At 46.1% G+C, this 26,721-nt stretch overlaps 1 protein-coding gene and 1 non-coding gene across 5 annotated transcripts in view; both read right to left on the reverse strand.

Annotated features, from left to right (window-relative positions):
* The window catches only part of TOX (thymocyte selection associated high mobility group box), a 232,783-nt gene that overhangs the window by 126,422 nt on the left and 79,640 nt on the right, over positions 1-26,721 (reverse strand). The window lies entirely within an intron of this gene.
* Positions 13,479-13,551, reverse strand: TRNAA-AGC (transfer RNA alanine (anticodon AGC)). Its single transcript has one exon. It is a non-coding gene; the product is annotated as a tRNA-Ala (tRNA).

The following is a 26,721-nucleotide window of genomic DNA, read 5'->3' on the forward strand; positions in this document are numbered from 1 at the left end:
CTCTCTCTGACAACAACTTCCTAACAACATCCAGCCTAGACCTCCCCTGGCATGGCTTGAGGCTGTGTCCCCTTGTTCTGTTGCTGGCTGCCTGGGAGAAGAGCCCAACCCCACCTGGCTGCAACCTCCCTTCAGGTGAGAGCAGATCCCCAGTGTGGCAGCAGAGCTCCCCACAACAACAGATCATTACCTTAAAAACATTTTTTTTTAAAAATTAAGGAATTTTTTAGAGAAAAAAAACAGCCATAAAAGTCCCAAGAGAGGCAAACAATCTACGACAAGGATGTGGACACTGCAATCCATATTTGCACACACATGGAGTCACCATCCCTGGGAGTGGTCAAGAAAAGCCTGGCTGGGGCACTTAGTGCCATGGTCTGGTTGATTGGCTGGGGCTGGGTGCTAGGTTGGGCTGGATGAGCTCAGAGGTCTCTTCCAACCTGTCTGATACAAAGTGCTTATTAATACTAAATACGATCTCATTGCTCACAGTACAGCAGCAGTGAGTGAGGATTTCATCACCTATAACTTTTGATGTGTTTTGCAAATTCATACAAAGCTGTGCCAGGAAACAAGAACTATGAGAAACCTCTTTCATAATAAAATACTAAGGAAATGATTTTTTGTGGTTGTTGGTGTTGACTGAAGGATTACATAAAAGAGACAGTTTGATCTGGTGAGTTTTGGTTCAGACTCTTGCCATGGATCACCTCTAATGCTTAAATGTTTATAATTATCTGAAGGCTGGGCATCAGAAAGGGGAGGGCACAGGCTCTGCTCGTTTGCTTCCTGGGACAGGACAAGGAGCAATGGATGGAAGCTGCAACACAGGAGGTTCCAGCTCAACTTACTGAAGTTGAAACTCCAGTAGTTGTCTACTGGAAAAGTCAGAGGTATTCTTCCTCCAGACCATAGATTGGAGACCAAAGGTGTATATTTGTGTTCAGCCAGCTGTCAAAAATAAAAGGCAAGGACTTCTTATTAGGGAAGAACCACCTTTGTCTAGATGACATGGCTCTCAGTTTGGGCTGGAGATGGAGGGAGCTACCAAGTGAGCTGCAGCACAGGAGGTTCCAGCTCAACACAAGGGAGAACTTCTTGACTGTAAGGGTCCCAGAGCACTGGCACAGGCTGCCCAGAGAGGTTGTGGAGTCGCCTTCTCTGGAGACTTCCAAGGCCTGTCTGGATGTGTTCCTGTGTGCCCTGAGCTAGGTTGTGTGGTCCTGTTCTGGCAGTGGGGGTTGGACTCACTGATCTCTTTGGGTCTCTTCCAACCCCTGTCATCTGTGATCCAATGCAGGTTATTATTCTGCACTATTATTTTCCTGCAGCAAGTGTAGAGGGCACACTATTATTCTATTATTCAAGAATAAATTGCAAGCTGTTAAATCCATTCCAGCAGAAGCTTTGGTGATCTCTTGGCTTACAGCACCATACACCTCGTTCTGGTTGCTTTCAAAGCAGCTCAGCTCTTCCTTCCTAAGGAGAGAAGTATTGCCACTGGAGAGGCAGTAAAAATCTGGGAAATTCCATTCCTGCTTCTGGTTTTGATTTCCCTGAGTGGAGTTAGCTTAAATATTTCTTTATGTCAATGTCAGGAAAACAATGTAAAGATACAACATCCATCCCTGCTCTCAGGGCTTTGGGGGAAACATTTTGATGGGTCCTTTGAAAACTCTTTGATCTGTGGTGCCAAGCTGCCAGAAAATAAAGCAGCCAGACAGATGCAGCAAAACCCTACTACTCCTTTAACTTCGGTGTTAGCAGGGTCTAAAATGGGTGTGTTCAGCTTTTCTGCTAATGTGTAGCAGAAGAAGAACATGAAGCATCTGTAAAGTGCTGCAAGCCAACAATGGAGAATGCAGCTTGCTTAAAACTGGATGAGCTCACTTAAACGGTGATTCAGGTGTTCAGTGTGAGGCTGGACCATGCAATCTATAAGACAGCAGTAAAACTACAACAGGCAAAAAGAAAACCACCAACAAGCCACTCAGCAGGGAAACCTGGGCCTTGTGCTTCATCTTCCCTCTACAGCATAGAGTGGGCAAACGAGCAATGGAGTCACTCGAGTGAGGATCAGTCATGAGTGCAGCAGCCTGTGAAGGCAGTTGACTATTCCCTACAAACTATCATGAGCACTTTTGGTAACAAAACAAAGGCTGTCATCACCTCACATGTCCTCACACAACACTTGGATTTAGGTCAGTCTCGTTTTGGGCTGGTAGGGTCAGCACTGAACACAGCTACAGTGTAGACTCCAAAAAAATGTAGGCGCAAGTCAGAGCAGAGACTGAGAGACTTGACACTGTCAAGGGTTGTCCCTGAACAAAGGAATAATGATGGCTCCTGAAAAGCAGCTGGCATCATGCCCTTCAAGACCTGATTCCAAAATGGCCCCTGAGCCTTTCTGCTTGACTTCACTTGCCACTTATTCTACAGATCACAGCTAGAACTGCTCCTTTGCCTCTTGAGTTAGAAGATGCAACCTTAGCTGAAATGGAAGAGAAGTCATCTCCAACTCTGTCAAAGCTAACTTGGTTGGTGTGAGTGCAGACAAGGCCCCTTAGATCTGAATCACCCAAGCTACAAAAATATTTTACTCTTCATTTATTATGTTTTAAGCAAGAGGTGTTCAAATCTGCTGCCAAATGCTAGCAGGGGACTCTCAGATCATGAATCTGTTCAATGCTACAGCAAGCGAGAAGAAAATATCTCTGCATCTTGTGCATGTGCTAAATGATTGGAAAGACTCCCACATTCACTTCCAGGGACTTCAGATAGGGTCTCAAATGGAAAAGAGATGAAGCAGATTTCCAGAAGAAGAAAAGTAAAGTCATAGTCATGGAGACTGGACTGCGTGCAATAGGTTCAGATAAAAAGGACAGTGCCAGAAACTAAACTCAACTGAGTGAGCATTTTCAATCAAACAGTAAAGAAGAGGGGAAAGAAGCTGGATTCACTCTGAAGTGATGCTGACAAGGATACAAAGGGGAAAAAGAGGTTGTAGAGTCTCCTTCTCTGGAGACTTTCTGAAGCTGCCTGAATGAATTCCTGTGTGGACTACCCTAGGGGATACTGCCTTGGCAGGGAGTTTGGACTGGATCTCTGGAGGTCCCTCCCAGCCTCTAATGTTCTGTAATTCTGTAACTCCCAAGAAACATGAAATAAAGAGTCCCTCTTCAATGAGTTCTGCTGATCACATCTGGCTTTCCATTACAGATGTCAGCATTGCCAGGTTCAGGCAGGAATATGCCATGTACCATCCTGATCTCTACAATTAATCACTGAATGTCAGGGGCTGGAAGATCATCCAGAGCAACCCCTCGGCCAGAGCAGGATCACCTAGACCGGATCACACAGGATTGCATTCAGGCAGGGTTTGAATACTTCAGCGATACTCCACAACACCTCTGGGCAGCCTGTTCCAGTCTTGTGTCACCCTTGCAAGGAAAAAAATCCTCCTCATGTTTACAGGAGACTTCCTGTATCTCAGCTTCCACCCATTGCCCCTTGTGCTGTCATCAGCCATCACTCAGCAGAGCCTGGCTCCAGCCACTCACCTTTATGTATTGATAACCACTGATGAGTTCTCCTCTCAGTCTCCTCCAAGCAGCACAGCCCCAGCTCCTACAGTCTCTCCTCATTCTTAACACCCTACAGATTCCTAGCAAACAACTGGCCATGAATCAACCTGCCCCCACCAGACTACAAAACCACCACCCATAAGCTGTCTGCTCAGTGTGTATGAATGCAGTGAAAGAGCTGCTTGCACACATGCCTCTGTTCTCAGCCCCGTGTCACATCTCCTCCATTTGCCAAGCAAAACAACACTTTTACTACTCCCAGCCTCTGGGGTCAATAGAGTCAATGAATAAAACCCAGGCTTTTGTCTCCCTGCATCACCACCAATGACAATCATTCCACACCATTTTTTCAGAAGAGAAATAATGGTCAAAACAGAATGAAAACTAAAATGGAGAGCTGGAAGTCTGTGCTCTTGCCAAGTATTCTGGTGTCTTCCAGAACTCTGGGTGATATCAGACATTCCTCTGCAGCAGTGCAAACAGGCCTACAGCTTTCAGCTTAACACCACTGCAGCTCCTGTTCCAATTCATCTGGACTAAGGCTAATCTGATAGCCTTTGATGGTGTGACCAGCTGGGGAGATGAAGGGAGGACAATAGACTTCAGCAAGGCTTTTGACACAGTCTCCCATAACATCCCTCACAGGTCAGCTCAGGCTGGATGGACAGTGAGATGGATTGAGAACTGCTGAATGGCAGAGGACAGAGGGTTGTGGTCAGTGGTGCAGGAGAGAGCATGAGTGAAGACTTGGTGTTACAAGACAGGCACAAAGCAAGGCAGTCTGCAGCAACTCCAGTGAAAGCATCAAGAGATCCTCCTAAACCTTTTCACAGAATCCCAGTACAGTGGGAGCTGGAGGTGACCTCTGGAGACCATCTAGTACAACCCTTTGCTAAAACAAGGTCCAAGTTACCCTGGATCATGTGCAGAGCTCTCCAGCAGAGAGGAGTCCACAACCTCCCTGGGCAGCCTGCTGCAATGCTCTGTCATCCTCACAGAAAAGAAGCTTCTCTCTGTGTTCAGGTGGAACTTTGTGTTCCAGGTATGCTCCCTGGCTCTTGTCCCTGGAGCACCACTGGAAGCCAGCTTAGCCTACTGTTCTAGCCCCAGAGCAGTAAACTTACAGCACCCTCCTTTTACCCACCCTGGGTGGCTCTTCGATCCTGCAAGCCACCACAGAAACATGCATCTCCCTCTCAGATCACCTCAACGTTCAAGGTTACACCCAGGAAATGCACCTCATGATGTAATTATGATTGTTTTAACATGGAATGGGCTGCTCAGGGAGGAGCTGGGTACCACCCAAACCATCACACTATCCCTGGAGGTGTTCAAGCAAAGCCTGCACAGGACACTTAGTCCCATGGTCTGGTTGAGTGGCTAGGGCTGGGTGCTAGGTTAAACTGGATGAGCTTGAAGGCCTCTTCCAATCTCCTTGATTGCACAATCAAGCTTTTAAAGTAGGTTTTATGATGCCTAAAACCCCCCAAGTCTGTTTCCCTCTGCTAAATTCCATTTGGGGTAGTGAAAATGGACTTCCAGGGCTGAAAATACTGAATTCTTTGAAACATTCCACACTTTTTTTCCCTGTTTGAATGATGAAAGACAGGCTTTCACATTCAGATTTTGAGAGAGCAGCACGACAGTGGCTCTCTCCTGTATAAATAAAACATGCTGCAAAACAGAATAGCAGGCATGAATTTAATAAGATACAGAACCCTGTAAATCTGCTCATTTCACATCCCCAAGATTTCATGAATTTGATATGTTGGGACTCAATAACACAAAATAACTCTTGCATTTGACACTACACATTCAATCCCAAAGAGCAGCTTTAAACTTTTTGCATACTTGTGCCAATGAAAATTGAGGAAGTATTTGCCTCTAAGAAAATCTTCTTACAAATCAGAATCAGCCAGGTTGGAAGAGACCTCCAAGCTCAGCCAGGCCAGCCCTGGCCATGGCACTAAGTGCCCCAGCCAGGCTTTGCTTGAACACCTCCAGGCACGGCAACTCCACCTCCCTGGGCAGCCCTTTCCAATGCCAATCACTCTCTCTGACAACAACTTCCTAACAACATCCAGCCTAGACCTGCCCTGCCACAACTTGAGGCTGTGTCCCCTTGTTCTGTTGCTGGTTGCCTGGCAGCAGAGCCCAACCCCACCTGGCTACAGCCTCCCTGCAGGCAGCTGCAGACAGCAATGAGCTCTGCCCTGAACCTCCTCTGCTGCAGGCTGCACACCCCCAGCCTCACACTCCAAAAATCTTATGGCTTTCTGAATCTGCATTAAATATTATTTTCAATTCATTTTCTTATGCAGAAAAAAAGTGTATTTAAGCATGCATTTCTTCACCAGTTTTAATACATTTTTAATTTAAACTGAAATGAACTGATTATGGGCTGTGCAAATAGCACATTGTAATTTTGCAGCTCTATTATTCTGCAAGAGTACAGGATATCTATTTTTAATAACTCTTGTACAGAATGAGAAGAATATACAAGCAGAGTGTTGCAAAGATTGGGTTTTCTTTCTAAGAATACACTTTTTATTGCAAGTGGAAACAGGACCCAAAATTAAATGGCCCATGGCAGTAGGACAAGGGAGGTTATTCTGCCCCTGTGCTCAGCACTGGCCAAGCCACACCTTGAGTGCTGTGTCCAGTTCTGGGCATCTCAATTCAAGAGAGATGTTGAGATGCTGGAAGGTGTTGAGAGAAGGGCAGCAAGGCTGGGGAGGGGCCTGGAGCACAGCCCTGTGAGGAGAGGCTGAGGGAGCTGGGGGTGTGCAGCCTGCAGCAGAGGAGGCTCAGGGCAGAGCTCATTGCTGTCTGCAGCTCCCTGCAGGGAGGCTGTAGCCAGGTGGGGTTGGGCTCTGCTGCCAGGCAACCAGCAACAGTACAAGGGGACACAGCCTCAAGCTGTGCCAGGGGAGCTCTAGGCTGAATGTTAGGAGGGAGTTGTTGTCAGAGTGATTGGCATTGGAATGGGCTGCCCAGGGAGGTGGTGGAGTTGCTGTTCCTGGAAGTGTTCAAGCAAAGCCTGGATGGAGCACTTAGAGCCATGGTCTGGTTGCTTGGCTAGGGCTGGGTGCTAGGTTGGGCTGGATGAGCTTGAAGGTCTCTTCCAACCTGGTTGATTCTGTGACAAATAAATTAGCTTGCTTGAATCCCATGTGCTGATTCAGTCAGCTCCTTTACAGCAACATCCTTGTCCCAGTGCCAGTGCCACACTTTTGCATTCCAGCTCAAATCAAGTAGAAGGAGCTCTGCACTTCCCAGGCTTAACACAGACTCGCTGCTGCTCCACATCTGCACGACTTAAATCCCTACAGGCAGAGGGATGCAACCACTGCAGTCTGTTCCAGGCCTTGTCAACCCTTTAGGGGAAGAAATTGTTCCTAATACCCAACCTAAGTCTGTCCTGGCACCACTTGAGGTAATGGCTTCTTGTCCCAGTCATCTGTTATTAGGAAGACAAGATTGACCTCAACCAGGCTCCAACCTCTTTTCAGGCAGTTTTGGAGAGCCAGAAGGTCCCCTTTCAGCCTTCTTTTCTCCAGGCTGAACAACCCCAGCTCCTTGAGCTGCTCCTCACCAGACCTCTTTACCCAAGCCTTCATCAGCTTCCTCACCCTTCTCTGGACACACTTCTCCAGGATAAGACTGTGGTAAACTGTGCCAAAAGCTTTTCTTTAGCCTGGTGTCCCTTTTCCTATTCAAACCCAGTTCAAAACTCTTTCAATCAGTTCTGCTAACTCCCCTGCAAGAATTCTTTCCACCTTTGGAGACAGATGGACCTAATGTGTTGCCAGCAGGTCTGGTGCCACATCAGCTGAGCCATGATTTCTTCCTTCAGAAAACCTCAACCTCTCTCCAAAGAAACCAAACATTGCAAAGTAGAGAAGTCACCACAGTGACTGCTGGAGATGCTCCTTCACAACTCCTGGATGGCAACTGGTTTTCTTAGCTGAAAGACACCTCCCAGTATGAGCCAAAGCCAGTGACAACAAAAAGTGTCTAACAACTTCAGACTCCAGAGGTCTGGCACTAACGCACGAGCAAAAAGGATGCAAAGCACATTTTAACTTCCAAACATCCCAGAAGCACCACAATTGGGTTTGTTTCAGACCTTCAAAGTTTTGCAGACATTTTTGTTGAAGAATACATGCAAATCCACAGGTAGATTCTCTTCCTGGTTTTTACCTTAATCCTTATAGATACAACTGTGTTAGGGCACTGAAGGTGGGAATCACAGGCTGAGGATGAGAAGGATACTTGTACAGCTAGGTCTTATTTCAGGGCTTGTTACTATGCAAGCTCAGCTTGGCCAGGATCAAGCCCTGGCTAATGACAGACACCTTAGGCAGACTGGGGAGTGCCTGGCATGGCTGAAGAAGCAATTGATAATGTTCTGCTTGTAGGGATTTGACACTTTGTGTAAAGCTGCATCACATCTTCAGCCGTCTGTCATGAGCACCATGAGGGCTGCAAGTTCCTCAGGGCAGGAACCTGTTAAACACTTAGCACAACACGGGAGCTCCGTGGCAATAATTACCACTGCTATTAAATGCACTGTGGCATAGCTGTTACAGAAATACCAGTTACAGAAAGGCTACTGGAAGGCTGTCAGCACAATAATGTTCTACTGCACTGCAATGGAGAGGTTTGGGGAAGTGTGAGGGAATGCTTCATCTCCTGCAGTGCCAAGCAGCAGTTTTGACACAGGTAAACCATGGCCAGACTGCTGCTGAGAAAATGTGTTCATGCAGTCAAGAAGTGATTTGCCATTGGAATGGGCTGCCCAGGGAGGTGGTGGAGTCACCATCCCTGGAGGTGTTCAAGAAAAGCCTACATGAGGCTCTTAGTGCCATGGTCTGGTTGCTTGGATAGGGCTGGGGGGATGGGTTGGACTGGATGGTCCTGGAGGTCTCTTCCAACCTGGTTGATTCTATGATCACACAGTAATCATCCACCAAGAAAATGCAAACAAATCTCCTCCCAAAACTGAAAGCACCAGACCTTTTCTCCTGCCATTGATCCACTTCCAGTTCCAATGGAAGCAGCAATCCCACGTGTCATTACTCCCTTGTGGAAGATAACTCTTTGATGACTTAATACAGATAGGAGTCTCTCCTGGAAGCCTAGTAGGCCTATTAGATGTCCTGGCTTGCCCCACCCTTCTGCTTATGGCCACAACTTGAGACTGTGTCCCCTTGTTCTGGTGCTGGTTGCCTGGCAGAAGAGCCCAACCCCACCTGGCTACAGCCACCCTTCAGGTAGTTGTGTGGACAGCAATGAGCTCTGCCCTGAGCCTCCTCCCAGCATCTGCCTCATTTTCAATACAGAATTACTAATACAATTCTTGACAGCAATTTATCCTTCTGCACTTCATCTGCACACAGATTCCTACTCGTCCTGGTAAGCTTCCTACAGACAGACCTAACAGTGTCAATCTGAACTAGTGCTCCCTTCTGGGCTTTGGGGAGTGCCTGACTGCATAAAGAAACCACTCCAAAGACAGAATGTGGCACATATGCAAACCAAAGGCTTATGGGACTGCCTGTTTTTTTTAACCCAGAGCAAAACAAAAGGCCCAGGTTTGCAGATGCTCAATGACTGATACATTTTCCATTTAAATGCAAATCCCCTCCTGTTTTAATGGGATGACAGGTACTTTTTTTTCCTCCAAAAACCCCCATTTTCAGACAGTATCACTCTGAAATATGAGAGAAAGTGGGGGAAGTGGATGGGGTCTGTCTAGATTTGTGTGGTGCAATTGTTAGCAAGTTAATCTTGATCCTTTATTCTTCTTTAGTCTTTGATTTTTTTGACTAGGAAATTGTGCTGTACACCTTCCAAACAGAACAGTGAAAAGAAGGTTACTCAGAGCCATTCGGGCTTATGCAAAGAACTCTTCAGCCAGCATCATTCCAAAAGGTGGAGGGGGAGAAGGTGGGGGGGGGGGAAGTGGAGGGGGGAAAAGGTGGGGGGGGGAAGTGGAGGGGGAAAAGGTGGGGGGGGGAAGTGGAGGGGGAAAAGGTGGGGGGGGGAAGTGGAGGGGGAAATGGTGGGGGGGGAAGTGGAGGGGGAAAAGGTGGGGGGGGAAGTGGAGGGGGAAAAGGTGGGGGGGGAAGTGGAGGGGGAAAAGGTGGGGGGGGACGTGGAGGGGGAAAAGGTGGGGGGGGGAAGTGGAGGGGGAAAAGGTGGGGGGGGAAGTGGAGGGGGAGAAGGTGGGGGGGGAAGTGGAGGGGGAGAAGGTGGGGGGGGGAAGTGGAGGGGGAGAAGGTGGGGGGGGGAAGTGGAGGGGGAGAAGGTGGGGGGGGGAAGTGGAGGGGGAGAAGGTGGGGGGGGAAGTGGAGGGGGAGAAGGTGGGGGGGGGAAGTGGAGGGGGAGAAGGTGGGGGGGGGGAAGTGGAGGGGGAGAAGGTGGGGGGGGAAAGTGGAGGGGGAGAAGGTGGGGGGGGGGAAGTGGAGGGGGAGAAGGTGGGGGGGGGGGAAGTGGAGGGGGAGAAGGTGGGGGTCTGTCTAGATTTGCATGGTATAGTTGTTAGTAAGAGAATCTTGATCCATTTATTTTTATCCCTTCTTCTTATTCTGTCACTTTTTGACTAGAAAGTGAAGAGTGCTGAACAGCTTCCAAACAGAACAGTAAAGAGAAGGCTACTCATAGCTGGTTGTGCTTATGCATGAGCAGGGAAGTGGATTGTGCAAAATAATCATCTCCTGATAGTGTAAAATACAGTTTAAAAAGGGGGAGGGGTGTTCAAGAGCAGCATTATAATGACCAAAATTCACTCTATGGTTTTTATTCTGTTGGAGGAAAAAAAAAAGGTCTTTTAAGGAGTGGAAATCACAGCATTCTATTGATTCATGCACAGAATCTTCAGGCATAAGTCATCAGTGCTGACACTTCCCAATACATAAAACGTGACATCTGCTCCTACAAACGCACTACACAGGCTGTAAATCATCAAGGGGAAAAACAGTTCAATGTCATTTCAGCCACTGCAAGCTATGGGCTACAACCGAGATAAAAATAGTCATACTGTCTCCCTGACATCTAAACCACTTTTCTATTGCAGTATTCTATGTTCTAATTTATCTTTGTGGTTGAACAACACACAATCAATTGTAAGCAACTCGTGTAGTTTGATTCCAGTCAACAGCAATTTTCTCCAGCTTTAGCTTTTCCTCCCCTCCTCGCTGCACTGCCTTTAAGTCCTCTCCCAAGCCCACCCTTTCCCTGCAGCGTTTGGTGGTGACTGAGGACTTCACTTGGCCAGTTTAAATTTGTGAAAATAAGAGAGGGCCTAAGTTCTATTTAATGTGAAATGCTTCCTCAGCCTCCCCACATCCCACTCACACTAACGAGGAATGCATTTCTCAGCACCACTATCAGGGATCATTTTATGATCCCTGCAACTGAGGGAGCTGGGACTGCTTAGTTTAAAAGAGAGGAGGCTGAGGGCAGAGCTCATTGCTGTCTACAGCTACCTAAAGGGAAGTAGTGGAGAGGCTGCTGCTGGGCTCTGCTTACAGGTCACTGGAGACAGAACAAGGGGGAATGGCCTCAAGCTGAGGCTGGGCAGGTTTAGACTGGACATTAGGGAAAAGTTTTTCAGGGAGAGAGTGGTCATGGTCTGGAATGAGCTGCCCAGGAAGGTGGAGTCACCCAGCCTGGATGTGTTTAAGGGTCTGTGATAGTTTGAGCCTGCCTGGGATATTTTGGTGAGAAGAATTAGATGCTAGGCTGTGAAAAGGAAATGATGGTGATGGCTGCTGCACTCATAGGCTTGCTGAGATGTAGAAAAACAAGAACACAAACATAGATAACACAGAGTTTGCTCTCTGGCTTTGGGCTGCACTTCTCTCTCTCTAACTTGCTGTCTAACTAATCCATCCACTTCCTATCCCCCCTGGCCAATCCTCCAAAATCACCTTGCACATAAGGCAAAGTCTGGGGTAGAGGGTGGGAAGAAGGTGGAAGGGTGACTGGGAGCCCCTCCTGGGGACTCTGGTTTCTGGCAGGGCTGTTGTGTTTCTGTATTACCTTTAACTTGTCTATTTCTGTCTATAGCTGTAGATACTGTGAATCTCTGCTTGTATATTGGGCTGAGCTGTGCATATAAAGCTTCATTCCAATTTCCAGATCAGTTGAATCTAGTCTGGGTGATTTTCTTAAGCATGGGAGGGCAGGTAACACCCAAACCATCACAGGTTCGTTTCAATGTGATGCTTAGGGCTATGGTTTAAGGTGAATCTTGCAGAGTAGGGTTCTAGGTTGGACTTGGTGATCCTGAGGGGCTTTGCTAACCTGCATGGTCCTGTGGATTCTGTGATTTATTTTTTCCTTGCATCATCCCTCAAAAAGAGTATCAAGCAGCTTGAATCCTGTCTTGGAAGAAATGCAAAATTGCCTCCTATAGCTACTTTGTCATCTTTTTTAGTACTTTATGCAAATTGAATATTGGTTTGAATACTAATTGAGTTTTGCAAATCTTCAGTGATTTACCTCATTTAATTATGAAGTGAGAACATGACTATCACAAGTGGCATATTTTGTTATTATTAGCACCTAAGAGATCACAACATGCATTAGGATTTAGATTTTTTTTTTTTCTTGTAGATGAGAGAGCCCAAGGAGGTGAATTATCTTAACCACTGGTATTTAGTAGCAGCTTTTGCAATAAAAGTAACATTTAAATGACTAAGGAAAACATGAAGAACAGACACACTATGACAAGTGATCTTGCAATGTGCCATACTTAGGTAAATATTAGCAAGCAGAAAGCAACATCTGAGCTATATATTAGAAAGCCGAAGGCCAGGCTGAGCTGGGAAGAGTTTCTCCCATTTCCAAGTTGCAGACTTCCTAAAGCACAGAAAGCAAAAATCACATTTCCTTCAATTTTGAGTTACTTTACTGTGTGTCATTTGGAGTTCTCAGCTTGCACCCTTTGCTGGAAAGGGCAGGAGCTTTGGATTTGGACGACATTGTCCAACATCTCACCAGAATGTTAGCCTAAAACTCCTGTCACAAGCATGCACTCACCAAAAGTACCAAAGCAGCAGAATTTCACTCAGTGATACTAACAACAAAAAAAGTGTAATCAGTGAACTGATGGAGAGAGTCCAGAGGAGACCATCAAGATGTTCAGAGGGCTGCAGCAACTCTATGAGAGCAGGCAGAGAGAGTTTGGGCTCTGCAGCCTGGAGAAGAGAAGGCTTAGAGAAGACCTTGGAGCGGCCTTCCAGTATCTGAAGTGGGCTACAGGAGGGCTGGGGATTTATTGACAAGGTCTTGTAATGACAGGACAAGGAGTAATGGGCTTAAACTGGCAGAGGGGAGATTTAGACTGGATATTAGGCAGAAGTTGTTTGCAGTGAGGGTGGTGAGACACTGGCACAAGTTGCGCAGGGAGGATGTGGATGGTCCTTCCCTAGAGGTGTTTACGGCCAGCTTGGATGACTCCTTGAGCAACCTGTTCAAGTGGGAAGTGTCCCTGCCTATGGCAGGGGTTGGGACTGGCTGAGCTTGGAGGTCCCTTCCAACCTAAACCATTCTATGATTGCTGTAATAGGCTCTTTCTTCAATTTTACTTCCTTCAGCCATATTCAGAATGTCAGCATCATCTCTTGCTTACTCACCAGTCAGGTGGACATACCTAATGAGATGGGGAAATCACTGAGCTGTAAACTGAAGAGTGTCATAGAGCAGCTTGGGTTTAAAGGCACCTGTGAGGGTCATTTAGTCCAACTCCCCTGCAGCAGTGAGCAGGGACTCCTTCAATCGAAGCAGGTTGCTCAGAGCCCCAAAAAAACCCGACCTGGAACGGTTGCAGGGACGAGGCAGCTCTCACCTCTCTGGACAACTTAAGAGAAGCTTTCAAAAGAGTGGAGAATGCGGGCATCGATCCCGCTACCTCTCGCATGCTAAGCGAGCGCTCTACCATTTGAGCTAATTCCCCTGCCACTGTCTGCCAAATCCAGGCTCTCAGATCTCTGCCATTAATGACAATTTCAGCTGACCAACCTCTTAGCACTCTGTACTTACAGACCAGGATACTACAGTAAGCACACTCTCTAATGACTGAGTTTCCTGATTAGAAAACCTCTGTTTAAAAAGGTAAAAATCACTCATCTCCTGCCCTGATTCATTTTCCATCTTTACTGGTGTGCTGCTTTGAGGCCAAGTGGAATATTTTAATGAGAGAAATTAGACCATTGGCTATGAAAAGAAAGTAAAAGTGATGTCTATATCACTTGTTGGTTTTGCTCAGAGGTATAAAAACCAAGAAACAAAGTCAGTCAGTGCTTGGCTGCTGCTGCTGCCATTATTAACTATCTCTGCTTGAATCAGTGTCACCTGATCTAATCATTCTTCCTTCTAACCTTCTCTGCATCTCAGCCCTCCACATAAGCCTGCTGAAATAAGGAAGGGGGAAGAAAGAGGGGAGTTATTTCAAAGCCCCTCTGAGCAGGTTTGCTGTTCAGGAGGGGTTTTGACTGTCTGCATTACTTTTAACTTGTATACAATTGCAGGCAGTTGTAAATATCTGTATATATCATACATATATGCTTGTAAATTTGTGCCACACTGGAAAATGCAGCTTCACCCTTAGCGTCCAGCTGGCTGAGTTAGTCTGGAGGTGGAGGAGTCACCATCCATGGAAGTGCTCAAAAAGACTGAATGAGGCATTTAGTGCCTCTAGTTGATTGGCCAGGGCTGGGTGACAGGTTGGGCTGGATGAACTTGGAGATCTCTTTCAACCTGCTTGATTCTATGGACTCTCAAACCACCACAACTAGGAAAAAGAATGAACCCCCCTTTCATAGTATGTTGTCCCTCAGTTTCACCTTCTTACAGTGTCTCAGCATGCTCAGTGCAAGAAATTCATCTGGTCTAAAACTCTCCTCTTTCAGTTTCAAACCACCACTCCTTGTCCTGTTGCATCAGGCCCCGCTACAAAATCTGTCGCAATCTTTCTTATTGACCCCTTTAAGTACTGGAAGGCTGCAATAAGTCCTCCCTGGAGCCTTTTCTTCTCCAAGCTGAACAACCCCTACTCTTACAGTTACATGTCAGATATGGCATGTTGGTGAGCCTGCAGAAAAAGCCCTTGAGGAGTCCACTTCAGCAGTGTGCCTGGAAATGCTCTCAAAAGCCAATGTGAACAGAATCTCCTACCCTGATGCTGTCAGAAACAGCCCATTTGGTTCACTCTACCTGGAACCCCAGGGGCAGTCACTGCTTTGTGTGCCATCCCTGCTTCAAACCATACTCTAGTGGCCATAGGATATTTTTTGTTGCACTAAAGATCAATATTTGACAGCAAGCCTGCAAGCACAGTGTTGTGTGCACTGCCGCATACACTGCCCATGGACTTCACCTCTCCTACTCATCTAACTTCCACAATCAGAGTGCAATGCAACCATTCCACTTTGCTTTTATGCATCCCAGTTCTTGGAAACACACCTCAGGGATTCAGCTGAGCTGCAGAGCTTATCCCATTTAGTACAACTGTTCTTCCTAAACACTTCTTGTAGGCTCCCAAAAGACACCGTGCTGTCAGCCAAGAAGCCTAGAAAGCTAAATCTGATCTTAGACATTTGCACCAGAGCTTCTTTCCAACTCTGCAGTCATATGGTCTAGCTCACAGCAAGATTAGAAAGGCAACGTTTCTTCACATGTATCCATGTGAAAGCCTGGTTTGCCGTGTGCCTGCACACAGACCTCACCCCGAAGGAAGCCAAGGCACCAGCGTGTGCACACACCCCAAGCAGATAAGCAGACATTATCTCTCTCACCACTGAACTATCTCCCCAACTGCCCTTCTGCTGAATGCTTCCCGAGGACACACAAAATCACCCTGGGGAAGAGAAGGCTCAGGGCAGACCTCATTGCTCTCTACAACTACCCAAAGGGAGGTTGAAGCCAGGTGGGGCTGGGCTCTTCTGCCAGGCACAGAACAAGAGGACACGGTCTCAAGCTGTGCCAGGGCGGGTTTAGGTTGGACATTAGGAAGGAATTCTTCATGGAAAGAGTGATTGCCACTGGAATGGACTGCCCTGGGAGGTGGTGGAGTCACCACCCCGGAGATGTTTAAAAGGAAGCTGGATGAGTTACTTCATGCCATGGGTTAGTTAATTAGCAGGGTTAGGTGACAGGTTGGACTCGATGATCCTAGAGGTCTCTTCCAATCTGGCTAATTCTGTGATTCTGTGAAATGTTCTCAGCTCTCACTGAAACTCAGTAAGAGAGAGGGAGGCAATAATCAACAGGTTCAAAATATCTGACTAGGCACCCAGAGCAGAAAGCAGCATTGATGACTCTGCAAGAGACCAGGTCTGTCCCTGAAAATGTTTGTTAACCTGCTAATGGCCTGCTTTTAGCAAAGCAAGTTTCAGGCACTGGAATCAGTTGCCCAGGGATGTGGAGTCACCCACCCTGGACGTGTGTAAGAGTGGTTTGGATGTAGTGCTTAAGGCTATGGTTTAAGTTGAATCCTGCAGAGTGGGAGTCTAGGTTGGACTTGGTGATCCTGAGGGGCTTTGCCAACCTGCATGTTTCTGCCAAACTGTGACTGAAAAATTATCTCTCGTGGAATCAATTTAAATAGGACCAGAAAGTACTTCCCACAAGTCAGAGAGGCTAGATGGACAAGAGAGATGTTTTGATGCAGAAGTTTCTCAGTGTGATTGATCTCTGTGATACAATGACACAATTCATTCCAACAACGGATTCACCCTCATTACACAGCTTGTCTCTACCAAGAGTAAAGAGATGTCTTTTCTGTTGTAATTGGGTATTTCAAGACATTCAGATGCTGACTTCACCATTTACCATCAGAACTAAAGCTTCTTTTACTGTCAATGAAAAGCTATACCACATATCTGGATATTTGTTTCTCTATGTGAGCAGCTTGGCACAAATATGCATTAACCTCCAACTTCCACAAGCAACAAGTCCCCAATGGCACTTTCAAAAATAAAATACCTTTTTTCCCTCCTCCCTCTACTTTGTAGTTCCAGAAACTTTTCCTAGATGGATGAGTTCCAAAAGATTTTATAGATCTGTCCCAATTTCCATAAATAGCCAGAAATTCCCAACATTGAGATCCTTCAAACTGTAACAGGCTGGTAAATATCTTTAGTAAGGGCTGAATGAATTTAGAAACATCAATCTTTGACACACTCCAGTGATTCTGGAAGTCTCCATCTAGCACTGGATCTGTAAAAATGCAAAAGCATAGAGGAATTCACCTACTTAAGCTACAAAAATAACTCCAGTCATGGCACCAGCCTCCATGGTTCCTTCCTGGTATGCAATGCTGAAAATCAGCTCTGTATTCATAAAGCAAAGGTGCTTTGCACAGAGTCCCTCGGTGCTTGCAAACTTAGTTCCCTGATAAACCCTCCTGTCAATCAAGCAGAAGAGAAATTCTTCCACACCTTGCTCCATTGCAGCCAGTTCCAAACAAAAACTTAATTGGGAGGAGGGAACACAAGTGTGTCAAAGGAGAACTGAATGAACAGACTGTCTGTTTCCTCTGGCATGAGCTCTGGAGCCAAGTTATGCAGGAACACCTACTCACCACCTTCCTTAGGAGAACTCAGCATCCTCTAGAAGGAATAGGGTGGCCAGCAGTAAAGAAGTGCTCGTGCCCCTGTACTCAGCACTGGCAAGGACACATCTCAAGTATTGGGTTCACTTCTGGGCACCCCACTCCAAGAAAGACATTGAGGCACTGGAGCATTTCCAAAGAACCATAGAATCAAGCAGGTTGGAAGAGAGCTCCAAGCTCATCCAGTCCAACCTAGCACTCAGCCCTGGCCAATCAACCAGACCATGGCACTAAGTGCCTCATCCAGGCTTTTCTTGAACATCTCCAGGGATGGTGACTCCACCACCTCCCTGGGCAGCCCATTCCAATGCCAATCACTCTCTCTGCCAACAACTTCCTCCTAACATCCAGCCTAGACCTCCCCTGCCACAACTTAAGACTGTGTCCCCTTGCTCTGTTGCTGGCTGCACGGCAGAAGAGACCAACCCCACCTGGCTACAGGGCAAAGTTGAAGGGTCTGGAGAACAAATCTTATGAGGAGCATCTAAGGGCACTGGGATTGTTTAGTCAGGAGAAGAGGAAGCTGAAGGGAGAGATGATTGCCTCCTCGAATTAACAAAAAGCAGGTTGAAGCAAGATGGAGATTGGTTTATTCTCCCAAGGAACAAGTGATAGAGTGGGAGGAATGGGCCTGAAATTGTGCCAAGTAAGGTTTAGGTTGGATATCAGGAAAACCTTCTTTACTGAAAGGGTGGTCAGACATTGGAACAGGCTGCCCAGGAAGATGATCTTGGAGGTTTGTTCCAGCCTGGTTGATTCTGTACTTCTATGGTGGAGTCATTGTCTCTGGAGGTGTTCAAGAAACATGCAGACATGGGCACCTGGCACATAGTTTAACTGCCATGGTAGTCTTAGGTTGGTAGCTGGACTTGATGATCTTGGAGATGTTTTCCAACTGGAAACAACTTGATTCCACAAAAAGACCAAGAGCAACACTGGGCATCCCTCTCCCACCCATGAAAGCTAACCAACACCAGCAATCCTGTTGTGGGCAACACACAACTAATTTGTTCAGTGACAAAATAAAGGCTGAAGAGTGAGCCACTGCCTATAGGTGATGGGAAACTGAGGCTGAAAAGCAGAAAGTAGATCAGCTGTAATTTATCTGGCAGTCCAGGTGATCTTTATTACTTCCATTCTGTTGCTGCATTGGTAGAAGTATCACTGCAAAACCAAATTACCATGTGACAAATCTATTAGTGTATAAAAGCAGATGTTTCTTGCAAGCACTCAGAGAAATAGAGCCCTCACGCTGCACACTGAGCTCCCACTGACATGAGTGAAAGCTTTACACAGCGAGCACAGAAAACCTTCCTCACTTTTCTGCAGTTGAGGAAATATTTTACCTAACACAGAAGCTATCAACTGACTGTGAGCACCTGGGGAACAGACAACTCGCAGCTGAAATCCAAGAGCTGGTACACAACAGAATGCCTGTTCTCTGCCAGCTCACACTGTAAGCATGAACACAGGCACTGTTTACATGAAGAAGATTTAATGGGTTAATTGTCAGTTAAAAATTAACTTCAGTGACTTCTATGTTTATTCCACATTTGCTCACCTCCGCCTTTGAGAGATAAAGAACACTGCTGGTACTGATTATTTCTTCCTTAATAAAAATCCTTGGGCAGATGGTTTAGAAAGAGGGGTTTGAATTGAAACAGGTGAACTGAAAGAGGTTTGGATTTTGTTTGTGGCAATAGTTATGTGTTTTCCAGAAAAAAACAACACAACAACAAAACCCAAACTGAACAAGAACAACAACTTCTTATGGAACTCAAGATGATGGATTGAGTCCAGCATCAGTAAGTGTGCAGATGACACCAAGCTAGCAGCAGGTATGGAAGTGCTGGAGGGTAGGAAAGCCCTGCAGAGGGGCCTGGCCAGGCTGGATGGGTGGGCAGAGGCCAAGGGGATGAGGTTGAACAAGGCTACTGTGGCCACAACAACCCCAAGCAGCACTACAGGCTGTGGACAGAGTGGCTGAGAGCAGCCAGGCAAAGAGGGACCAGGAGGTGCTGGGAGAGAGGAGCTGAAGAGGAGGCAGCAGTGCCCAGGTGGGCAGCAGAGCCAATGGCATCCTGGGCTGGCTCAGGAGCAGTGTGGGCAGCAGGACAAGGGAGGTTCTTCTGCCCCTGTGCTCAGCACTGCTCAGGACACAACTTGAGTGCTGTGTCCAGCTCTGGGCTCCTCCATTGCAGTGAGATGTTGAGGTGCTGGAAGGTGTCCAGAGCAGGGCAGCAAGGCTGGGGAGGGGCCTGGAGCACAGCCCTGTGAGGAGAGGCTGAGGGAGCTGGGGGTGTGCAGCCTGCAGCAGAGGAGGCTCAGGGCAGAGCTCATTGCTACCTGAAGGGAGTATGTAGCCAGGTGGGGTTGGGCTCTGCTGCCAGGCAACCAGCAACAGAAGAAGGGGACACAGTCTCAAGCTGTGCCAGGGGAGGTCTAGGCTGGATGTTGTTAGGAAGTTGTTAGCAGAGAGAGTGATTGGCATTGGAATGGGCTGCTCAGGGAGGTGGTGGAGTCTCTGTGTCTGAAGATGTTGAAGCAAAGCCTGGCTGGGGCACTTAGTGCCATGGTCTGGTTAACCGGCTAGGGCTGGGTGCTAGGTTAGACTGGATGAGCTTGGAGCTCTCTTCCAAGCTGCTTGATTCTATGATTCAAGTATCTCAGATGATGTCAAAGGATCAGAGAATGCCAGATTGAAAGAGACCTCAGAGATCATTTGGTCCAACCTCTAAAGAAAAAAATAAACAGTCCTATGTCAAACCAGATTATGAGATGAATATTTGATTTTCCATCTGCCAAAACCATGTGGAAAAGTGAATGAAGTAAAGTTTTACTGTTAGACAGTGAGAACAAGCAATGGTAGAACAGATCCTTTGCTTTCTACATCTCTGCAACAGGCTCAGAAACCTACGTATTCAGGCAGCAACAGGATGAAAGCAATAGGCAGAAAGGATGATTTCCAGCAAAAGCCCCATGAAAGAATCCCAGCTACTTGTCCTCAGCAATTTCTATCCCATTTTCCCCTCAAAAGCCTTGGTATCCTCTCACCACATTCCTTGTGCAATCAGAAAATTTCTCTCCTTGAAACCTGCAAATTGCTGTGACTGTGAGAAGAGATCCAGGCTTTTCACAGCCCAGCCCAGCTAACCCACCCTTGGCTTTCCTAGAGCTAAGCTGCTTGCAACTGGGTCACTGTGCTCTGTGCTAAGCCAGGCTGTAGCACCTCCAGTTGGCCGCTGGTTCCAGGCTGCCCAGTCTCTGCAGACAGTGACCTTCCTCACTCAAATAGAATCATAGAATGATTTGGGTTGGAAGGGACCTCCAAAGGTCATCTAGTCCTAACCCCCTTGCAGTCAACAGGGACATCCTCCACTAGATCAGGCTGCTCAGAGCCTTGTTGAACCTGACCTTAAATATCCCCAGGGAAGGCTTCAATGCAGTGCAAGGCTCTTGCTGCTCTTTATTAAACCTGCATTTGGCTGAAAAGCAAAAATTTCTCTGCAAAGAAACAAACACTGCCAAGAGAGGTTGTGGTGAGATTCCAAACCCACCTGGGCATTGTGACCCTGGGCAGCCCACTCCAGATGACTCTGCTTTGGCAGGAGGGTTGGAATGGGTGCTCTCTGGAGGTCCCTTCCAATCCCCACTGTGCTGGGATTCTGTGACCCATGGACATTTTCACATTTCCTGACTAGTGTTGCTTGACCTGAAGCATTTCATGCCAAACTCCGTGGGCACACTGTTGGCTTCTTCAGCAGCTGCTGTTTGCCTTCCTGCCTCTAGTGGTGTCCTGCTGGCACCAATGAGACGCGCACAGTTTCATGCAAGCGTGGTGACTGCACATCTGCTTTTGCTTGCTTTAACAGCTCTGCCTAGCTGTCAGGACACCCAAAACCTCTTATTCTTACTTCATTAGCTAAAAATTACCCAGGAAAATTTTACTTTCATGTGTGTATCGCCCTTGACAGGCAACTCTGTGCTTGATTCAGAAGGAAAGCCTAAGACCAGTTCTAGGGATTACCCATGACACTCCCAGCCATGAAAGAACCATGCTTGGCACATTCTCATCCATGAACACAAGTTCTGCTTCCATATCATAAAGCTACTACACTGTCAAGTTTAGGACTGAGTTTATGGCTGCTTAGAGATGATTACAGATAATTTGAGTCTTCAGGGTACATTTTCATGATAATATGATTTGGCCACTGCAGGAAAAAAAGTTTAGTTTAATTCACTTTAAGAGTGTGTTCTCATAGGGGGTTTAATTACCTATTGATCTCTGCCCATCACCATAGTAGACACCTTTTGTGAAAAATCAATAGCAATATTAAGTTTGGAGTTGGTGTAAAGACTCTGACTGGACTGTGCTGAAGAGCTTTGGGTTCTGTTTCATTGTTCTTAGGTTTTCTCAGCTGGATGTTTCCCTGAGAGCTGCACCTGAAGCTAGAAGCTGTTATCCCTACAAACTGTTCCTATTAAAGCCTCATTTAGATCAACAACACTTAAATGGGCTAAAAGCTGCAGCTCTGGACCTGTTGTTTTCAGCCACTTCTGGTTTGATCTGCCTCATGATTCCCACGCAACAGACCTGCAGCAGAGGGGCATTGAGCCAGCGCCGTACACCGCTGCAGTCAAACCGCCCCATACATCTCCAGTGGCTTTGTACCATCTGAAGCCAATTCTGAGTGCAAAACATTCTTTACCTAATCCAATTGATTTAGTCAGACTAAGCAAGAAAAATGAAGTCATCTAGATTTTTGTTTTGTTTGGTTGGTTTACATGATGAAGGAGAACGGCAGATATGATATTCCTCCTGGGAATAAATTCAATTCAGTAGTATTGAACAACTTCTATGAATTTCAAGCTATCTTTTGGGAAAGTGTTTCTTACATTCTCATTTATCATTTTGTGTTCCTCTAAATCCTCTGGTTTTAGCTTACAGCAGCTCAGCAATTGATTTAAACCAAGCCCCCGAGTTGCACGAGGCTCATTAAATGGTATAATGCATTCTTCCCTTCCGTTTATAACTTGAGAGTGAGTTTTTAGTCCTGGTACAAAGTTGTTCTCAAGCCCGCCAGTATTTTATTGCGTTTCCTCTGTACATCAGCTCTGAAAACCCACAAGTGAGTTCAGCTATGAACCCTCTTTGAGAAACTTGACTTCCACAGAGCAGGTTTGCCAAGATGCTGATAAAAAACCTCAAAGTTTCACGTCCAAATGGCTCATTACAGCGCTTCTATTTTTTCCCCCTCACCTCACTCTTGTTATTTCTTGCCGCACACGCTTAACAGCTTCCACACTCTTAACTTCTTAATCTCTGAGCAGGACAAGAAAGCAAAACCCCAGATTAATTTCAAGCAGGCTAAGATCTCAATCCAGAAAGGGAATACACAAACATCTAGATTTCATCAGGAAAATAATCCAAACAAAAAGCTTGGGCAGGATCAGCAAAAACACAACAGCGAGTGAAAAGGTAAACAACCCTCTGGCAGCTTGACCAAGACAGACACCAGTTAGTCCAGGCTGGGTTCCTAAATTCATTTCACACTTGCTTATAGGATCACTGAATATGCTCAGAGAAAAAAAAACACACCAAACCAGCTTATTACACCTAAGAGTTGCATGGTACAGATGAGTGGTGCCACAGCACTTACTGCCCACGCAGAAGCACGATGGAAATTAGTACTACTGGAGATATCAAAAGCAAACAGACCTAATTAATGAAATAACTGCAACAAACCCAGATGCAACCCAAAACAAACCAAAAAAAAAAGGACAACTCCAAATCTAATGAATCCTTTGAATATTAATTACAGGATTCCTAACAATACACTGGGAAAGCTCTCTTGGAGAATTCAGTTTACTGTTTAACAGTTTCTGACTAATTTTATTAACCTGTACATCTGAGAGGATCAACCCCCTCTGGGTTTAATTAGAAGAAAATTCAATTTAAATCTAAATGTCAACAGTGGTTACTAATTATGGCAGGGCCCTGGACGAGACACCCAGTCTGTAATCAGGCAGTTCTCTGCTAACAATTAACAGTTTCTGAGTTATGAGTGCAGTAGGATTTTCCTCTTTCCTAAACAAATATGATTCAGCACGGGACATGACTAATATTAAGAGCACCTACTGCTAGGTGCAGACGTGCAGAAGAGGTTGCCAAATTAAATCACAGAGATTTCTCAAACATATAGCTGAATAATAAGCAGCTCCAAAACTAGGTCAGGGTCGCAAGCAGTCGACCACAGCCCCTCCCCCCCCCCCCTCCCCCGACATGCAAAATAAATATAGCCACTATCTCTGAATAGAAATCAGCCTTTTGTTATGCCCTTTGTGGGGAATACGTGGCTGCAAAATGATATTTATTTCCACAGTCTTCACAGCTGCAAGCAGGACTGAATTAATCTTTGGAGAACTGATTTCATCTTCAATTTCATGTTTATGATTAGAAAATGTAAATGTATTGCTTTCAAGAAAAAAAAGATGACAAGGAAAGGCAGGGATGTAAGAGAGGCGGCTCCGTAACCGCTGCTTCCACTTGCCATGTGCTAAGGAAGCAAAGGGCCAACTACACCCTTCACCTTTTTGTGGCCTTCAGTATCTTAAGGGGGGCTACAAAAAAGCTGGGGAGGGACTTTTGAGGCTGTCAAGGACTGGGGGGAATGGAGCAAGGCTGGGCATGGGCAAGTCCAGAGTGGACGCAAGGAGGAAGTTGTTGAGCATGAGAGTGGTGAGAGGCTGGAATGGGTTGCCCAGGGAGGTGGTTGAGGCTCCATCCCTGGAGATGTTTAAGGCCAGGCTGGCTGAGGCTGTGGGCAGCCTGCTCTAGGGTAAGGTGTCCCTGGGCATGGCAGGGGGGTTGGAACTGGCTGCTCCTTGTGGTCCCTTCCAACCCTGACTGATTCTACAATTCTAACTAAAACCAGGTGGTTCAGAAAGTACACTGTGGAGACTGTGTCCAAGTATGGAACCTGGGGAGAAAAATGGATGTAATTTGAAAAAAAAAAACAACTCTACACCCTGAGCAGCAATTATGTGACTCCAGATAAGAAGAGAACACAGAATGCCCACCAAAACTGGGGTGAGACTGCAGGTTTTAGTCATTGAACTTCGAAGCTGCCCCCACGCTCTCAAAGCTACTACTAAGAACAATACCAGAAACGCTGATCACAGCTGAGGTTGCTGTTTCTCAGCTTGGTGACAGCTTGCCCTTTTTTTTGTCATGAATTGCAGTAGTCTTTCCTGAATCATTTCATTCTGGTGACCTACTGATTAATTACACCCACGGCCACAAAACAATCAGGCTGGGTTTTGTGGAAGTTGTTGACAGATTCCTGTCACTGCACCTTGGGGCTTTGCGAGCACTGTGCTCAGGCACTCCAGACACATGGATCTGGAGATCGTTTCTGCAAAGTGACTGCTTGAGAGGGAAAGCAGAAATCTGAGGAGATAGAGACAGTTCTGAGACTAGCTTTAGTTCACAGAATTAATCAGCTTGGAAGATACCTTCAAGCTCATCAAGTCTACTTTATCATATGTAGCATAACAATCAAACATGCTGGGTCTGGGCTGCTCTCTGCTAACCAAAGCTGTTTTTCTCCTATGCTGAAGACTAAAACTCTTTGAAAACAACAACAGAATCCTACAGAACATTTATCTTCTATGATGCATTGCTCTTTGTTTTTAATCAGATTTTCTCAGCAACTTATTTTTTGACCAGAGGCCACCAAGTGGCAAGAGCACAAGTTAACATCCTCGGTGCTAAGTGCTTGGTTAAGATGCTCTAGCTGCAGCAGCAGATGCATTTTTAGCAACCAAGACACAAGTTCCTTTAGAATGGTGTGAAGGCAGCTCTGTAATTTAATTTAGACTTACATCTCTACATTTAAAGTTAAACCCTAAACCTGAAATCCCTCCTGCACATGCTTGACTTCAAATCTAGAAACAGTTTTACACCCTCCCTGGGGCTGCTCATGGAACAAAAATTAAGTGTATATATAGAGAGGAAGGTATAAAACACTTCTAAGCATGTAAGCAAGTGCTTATTGTTAAGCAAGTGCTTGAAACACCTCTATTCAAGATGACATTTAAGGGGAGTAAATTCTGCATATTATGTATCTTATTTAAGGCTTTCCTGAATAATGATAAATCAAGCACATCTCAAAATTAAGCATCTGCTTTCTGAGCCAATGTGGCCTATTTTTTTCCCTTAATAATGAAAGGATTATGCACATTTTAAAGTATAATGCAGAAGATGTTCTACAAATGTAACACTTGAACCTGACAAGAAAATTACACAGCCATGACTACATTTGGCTGCACCAACTCAGATGAGCCACATGCTCTCCATGCACACCAATGCCTGTTGGTACTCCCAACTACCTACACAAGTGGACTTGCAATCTGACTGCCAAAGTGGGTGGTTTAAGCCTATTTTTTGCCACAGAGCCAGTTGGATACCTCTAGAGAGAGAGCTTAGCTGTCTCCATTGTGAGGACAAGGAAACAGAATCAAGCAGGTTGGAAAAGACCTCCAAACGCATCCAGTCCAACCTAGCACTCAGCCCTAGCCAATCAGCTAGACCATGGCACTAAGTGCCTCATCCAGTCAGGACACCTCAGCTCCTAATCTCACTGTCTCAGTAAGTGATCAGCATTGGTGACAAGAAATACATTTCCAACTGACCTCTGAAATTATTACTTAGCTCCCAGGGACAGTGAGCAGAAGATGAAGGGACACAGGACTTTCCTCCCTGCCCTGCTTAGGTTGTGTACAGAAGGAAAAAGAATCTCCCAAATTAGACCAAAGATGGACTGCCCCAAAACAAAAGTGATTCTGTACCTAGAAACAGAGGTCTTGGGCCCCAATCTTATCTCTTGTTTCATCCACTGTCTCCTACATTCTAGGACCACAGAAACTTAGAGGTTGAAAGGGACCTCCAAAGATCAAGTCCAACCTCCTTGCTAAGGACTCAAGAACTCAGAACATCAATGAAAACTCTGATTTCTCTGATGTCCTTTCTCCATAGCTGTGAGCAAAGAGATGTTTAGTTTAGAGGGGAGGAAAAAGACTCTTTGGTAACCAAAGCCAGCCCTCCCAGCACCTCTCACCCCTGGTGATTATTACACTTCTCGGGTGGTTAAATTCATGCATCCTTTAGTTTCATGCCTTGTAATACTTCCTGAGGCATGTAACCATCACCCATAAATACTCTGCTGGCTGTGCTTTCTGATTTGGTTACAATCTGTGTGTGAATTTTGGCCTCCAAAGTCAGCCCAAGTTTTGCTCTCAACTAGAGCAGGGCAGGGCTTCACACTTCATGTTTCTACAATACTCCCTGCTTTCAGTTCCTTTAGTATTTCTATTTTACACTCCTCTTGCTAAAGCTGCAAACTGATAACCAATGAGGCAAAGGATTTGGTTAAGATCAAAATTTCAGCCTTAAATCACAAGCTGAGGGACAAAAATAAAGGTTTCTATTTTCTGCCATGTGTACTACAGAGA

The sequence above is a fragment of the Pogoniulus pusillus genome, chromosome 34 (assembly GCF_015220805.1).
Source record: "Pogoniulus pusillus isolate bPogPus1 chromosome 34, bPogPus1.pri, whole genome shotgun sequence".
NCBI classification, from domain to species: Eukaryota; Metazoa; Chordata; class Aves; order Piciformes; family Lybiidae; genus Pogoniulus; species Pogoniulus pusillus.